This window comes from Schistocerca cancellata, chromosome 1 (assembly GCF_023864275.1).
Source record: "Schistocerca cancellata isolate TAMUIC-IGC-003103 chromosome 1, iqSchCanc2.1, whole genome shotgun sequence".
Classification (NCBI taxonomy): Eukaryota; Metazoa; Arthropoda; class Insecta; order Orthoptera; family Acrididae; genus Schistocerca; species Schistocerca cancellata.
In genome coordinates, this window is record NC_064626.1 from 110656369 (window position 1) to 110661380 (window position 5012).

Below are 5012 nucleotides of genomic sequence, written 5' to 3' on the forward strand. Positions count from 1 at the left end.
GCGGAAACCTTTTCTCTACAAAATTTACTGGTGGCGAACATCGATTTACGAATGAGGGAAAATTTCCAGAAGTGTCCTTTGCAGTGCAGTCCTGTCCGGAAACGAAATGATGTCGGTGAGGAGAACTGAGTACAGAAAATCTGAGCACTTTGAAGAGCTACGCAACAATGATAAAATTTGGGAAATCAAATGTGATGTAAAGGTGATGGTGTAATTGGTTTGAAGAGAAATCGGTGAGGAATGCTTGATAGATTGAGAAGTATCAATAATCTTTTATCTTGGGGTACACCCTGATTTTTTCGTGTTACCTCAACATTCAGGCAATATGTTATTACAACTTTGTTTGCTTGGCCATCATCCACAGCAAGTATGTGAATACTGATTTTATAAATGCGAAAGCTCTTTTCTTGCTTCAGTCTGTTGTATTTGTTATATATATGCTTCCCATTTTACCTTAAAACTTCTTGAACTGATTTAATTTGTAATAATACACTTTTATGTTTATAGATTAGAAAGCTGTTCACTTCGTAATTTTTACTCAAATAAATTACTACTTACAGTCCTCCGTTTTTTCGGGCCGAAATATGAGTTTCTTCTTATTTGTTCATACGCTAGAGATATGGCACTATCGTTTCGCTTATAAAACATCGACTCACTTTCGCGCCACGATCGTTTTATTCTGTACTTTTCATATTTCATTATCTGACTGCTGTGGATCGCTACTACAAGTCTGGGACTACCTGCAGATTTTTCTTACGAGAACTGTAAGATATTTCAGTAGTAACCTCGTGTTCGCTTGGTGTCTATTTCTTTATTTGTTGCGTAAGTTAATCAGCAGACCAGTAGTGGTTTTCCATAGCAGTTAGCTTCAGAAATATGAAAACTACGAAACATAAAGATTTTGACGTGAAAATATGTCGATATTTTGTAAGTGAAGTAACAGCGCGACGTAAAACCTAAGACCAAATGAGAAAAAACGCAGATTTCGACCGTAAAAAAGAATAAATATAAGTGGTAATTTACTAATGTAAAAATTATGGTGCTAACTGTTATTTAGTGTTTAATTATTACATACAAGCAAAAACTGTATTATTCCAGATTAAATCTATTACCGATGCATTAGTGTACAAGGCGAAACGCACGTGCAACGAATAAAATAGACTGCAGCAAGAAAATGGCATTTGAATTTATAAAATAAAATCCGTTATTATTCTGAATGATTGCCATATAGTGAACATTTCCACAACACTAAACTGTACACTTGGTAGCTGTTTCAGCACATGGTCAACTTATAAGGCGAACTACAGTCTACTTGTTTCGAGTGTGTTTGTTTTTGTACTAAAAAATCTGAATAAGTTTTGCTGATACCGATCTTCTGATATTACCAAATTGTAACCCAGTTCCTCGTCTGCACACTGTTATCCACTCTTTTTGTTTTCGGCAGAAGGCGCGCGAATCACAAGAATTAAACTGCTCCATATAGCAGTCATCTTGCTACAGGCTTATCACGTAGTCAGTATCCTGTTTCGCAACACTGGTGGCGAACGAAATGACTGTGATCATGGTTGGAAAACGGTCATTATCTTTCCAATGTTCGTGCAAAGCGACGCAGTCTCTTTCAACATCAGAAACAATGGACACGTCCAAGGAATCTGTGGCGTAGCTTAATAACGCACCCTACCTGATGACTGGAACTTTATGTAACGTAAGAAAACATTGCCTGTATCATTCCTTTATTTGTCATTTTGATTTCCCATTTCGATCTGATGAAAACATTAGATTCAGATCTAAAATTACTGCCGCAAAACACAGTCTGCCCAAAATACAATGATGAAGCGGTTTACTGAAAACCATCACAGATCACGCTTTTCCTAATATATCCTCTCGACCTACTCTGATCATTGTCTCTTTTGAGAAGTAGTTCTTACAAGGAGAGGTCCCCAGCGGTGTGATGGACTTTTTGAAACTGCCTGTACAGCGATGTGGGTTAAGATACCATGTATCACACACTGCATCAATTCACCCTGATGGGCCGTCGTTTGCGAATAATTGACGAAAAAAATCTAAACTTTGTGTGCACTCAATAGCTTAAAAAAGTTGAATTATTGAATCTGGTTATGAGGTATAATGGATGAGAAAAAAGCTTTGCATGGAAAACGTTGTGGGCTCGAACTTGTCAGGGGCAGAAAACTGGTTTTATTTTTAAATCTTTTTCGAAATGACTTTGATCATCATTTTTATTCAGTTAATTGATTTAAGTATAATTTTTTAATTCCATTCCCTTGTCACATAATTTTAATCGTAGTATCAACTTCTTCATTTGGTGTCATTTTTTCCCTTCAGTTTTGCTCCACTTGAAATCCTTGTACAAGTGTCTTTAATTAATTTTATGTATTAATTTCGATTTAATTTCTTTTGTTCTATCACTCCGTTTTTTCGTCCACATTATTTGCGTTCATTATATCCATTTCTCATTTTGCTTGAATTTCGTTTTACTTATAAACTCATCTTTCATGAAAGTTTTCATCTGCGTTATTTTGTACATAGTGCAATAGCTTTCAGGTTATGTTCTAAATGTTTGTACGACGATTACCATAAAGAGGAAAAATTGCACGTCTGGTAACAAAAATACATTTTTCATACCGTTGCACACCTATAAATTCTGTCTTTTTTCTTTTTTTTTTAACTGATGTTTCGAAATTTTCAAATAATTGAATATTAAATAGATAATTACAATTAAATCCATATTCATAAAAATTGCAACTGGAAAAAGAATGATAGAAAGAAAAAGTTAAACAAAAGCAAAAGTTCATACGGTGATTAAATTGATGGACAAAGTAAGAGGATAAAAAAATACATTCAAATTAATCAATTGTATAAGAAAGTAATTTGGATAAATGCCGTATGGCTAGGGCCTCTGGTCCCGGTCGTCGGGTGCAAGTCTTTCAATTTGACGCCACTTCGGCGACTTGCGCGTCGATGGGGATGAGATGATGATTAGAACAACACAAGACCCAGTCCCTGAGCGGAGAAAATCTCCGACCCAGCCGTGAATCGAACCCGGGCCCCTTTTGTACCGCATTCCGTCGCGCTGACCACTTTTTTTCTAATTTCATTTTGTTCATGTTCGTTTCATTTGTTCCTTGCGGACGTCCCGTGACACCCGATCAAGTCCGTTGTCGTTCCACACATTCAGTTCTTTTTATTATAGAAGGCAGCTAACCCTCTGACCGAACTCGCCGAGGTACCGTGCCGGCAACGACTCACCTATCGGGGCGGACATTTGACGAGACTGGAACCCACAACCCTCTGCAAGTGAAGCTGTTACCCTATCCATTATTCCACGCAACCAGACTCAATACTGAAACTTTTTTTAACGCTTTTGAGTGACACGAAATTCCGAAATTTTTTCGTCAACTACTCGCACACGAGGGCCCACCAAGGTGATTGGCTGCAGTGTACGATACCTGCGATGTTACCCTACACCACCATACAGGTACTTTCAAACAGTCGATCGCACCTCTGGGGACCTCTTCTTGTTACACATTTTCAATTTTTAATTGTAAGTGTTCGTTGTTTAGTAAAGGATTAAGCTTCCCTATGTATCATCCACTGCTTCTAGAATGAGTGAGACAGAAGATATTTGTGCAGTGTGATATGACATCTGAGGCGATGACGACATTCCCCCCCCCCCTTTTTCTCAACCTGTCCAAACTACTAAGCAGATTAAACGATCTTACGTTCCACATTCCGACCAGTAGAACACCAGTTATGTTTGCTTCCAACATACGGGATGAACATTAGTAAAACAAACAAACTGCAGGTACGGATTCCTGACTGGATATGGAGCAAATAAGGTCCTATGAACATGTCTCCGGAAATGAATCGTAATGGTAGATAGCGCTGACGAAAGAGAATTCCTCTGACCACGAGCCTTGTGTGTAGCAGGATGTGTGATTGACGCAGTGTACTATACTCCTCCCGCACAGGCCACGACGGCCCAAAGGTAACCGACCGGCCGCCGTGTCATCCTAAGCCCACAAGCGTCGCTGGATGCGGATATGGAGGGGCATGTGGTCAGCACACCGCTCTCCCGGTCGTATGTCGGTTTCCGAGACCGGAGCCGCTACTTCTCAATCAAGTAGCTCCTCAGTTTGCCTCACAAGGGCTGAGTGTACCCTCGCTTGTCAACAGCACTCGGCATACCGGATGGTCACCCATGCAAGTGCTAGCCCAGCCCGATAGCGCTTAACTTCGGTGATCTGACGGGAACCGGCGTTACCACTGCGGCAAGGCCGTTGGCTCAGCGTACTATAAGCAACAAAATATTCCGACATTCATATCGGGATCAACCGGAAATGATATTTGCGTTCGACCAAGCAGTTGGAAATGATCGCTAGGCAACACGGCTATACCAAAACAAGTTCCCTCACAGACTCCAACCACTACGTAACATTTCAAGATCTCTTTGTGTGATCGTGGGTACTTTCAGATAGACGAAAGCGTAGGGGGGCAGAGAACTGTGCGTGCACCAGATTTCGAGGACCGGTTGCTACAGGATACTAAAACGAACCATCGTTCAAGCTCCGGGCAAGTGGCCCGTCAAGATGGTGTAAGCCGAAGTACGTTTATGTGACAGGACACTAGCTTCTAGCTAGTATCCCTATCACCTGTAATTTCACAGAGGCCACTTTGAACATCTGTTCTAATCCGATGCAGCTCTGTACAGTGTTCCAGAACAATTTGTTGTCACTGTACGCACACCGTCTATTCCCGGACACATTACATAGAACATTTTTTCCTCCATTGTCAGTCAGAAATCCGTCCCTGCAATTTGTCGATTTTATTAATGTTCATTCTGTACAGTCACAAGTGTCTAGTTATCGAACGGTTTCTAAATTTTACATGTTTTTCACGAATTACCGATTTTTCTCTCTGAATCCACCGTATACAAACGTACAGCGTTACTGAATATTCATTCAGGTGATACAGTTTTGTTAGATATTAGGAGC

At 40.1% G+C, this 5012-nt stretch overlaps 1 pseudogene; it reads right to left on the reverse strand.

Moving 5' to 3' along the window:
* Positions 1-4185: 4185 nt before the first annotated feature.
* LOC126103626 (5S ribosomal RNA) lies at positions 4186-4303 on the reverse strand (annotated as a pseudogene).
* Positions 4304-5012: the final 709 nt, after the last annotated feature.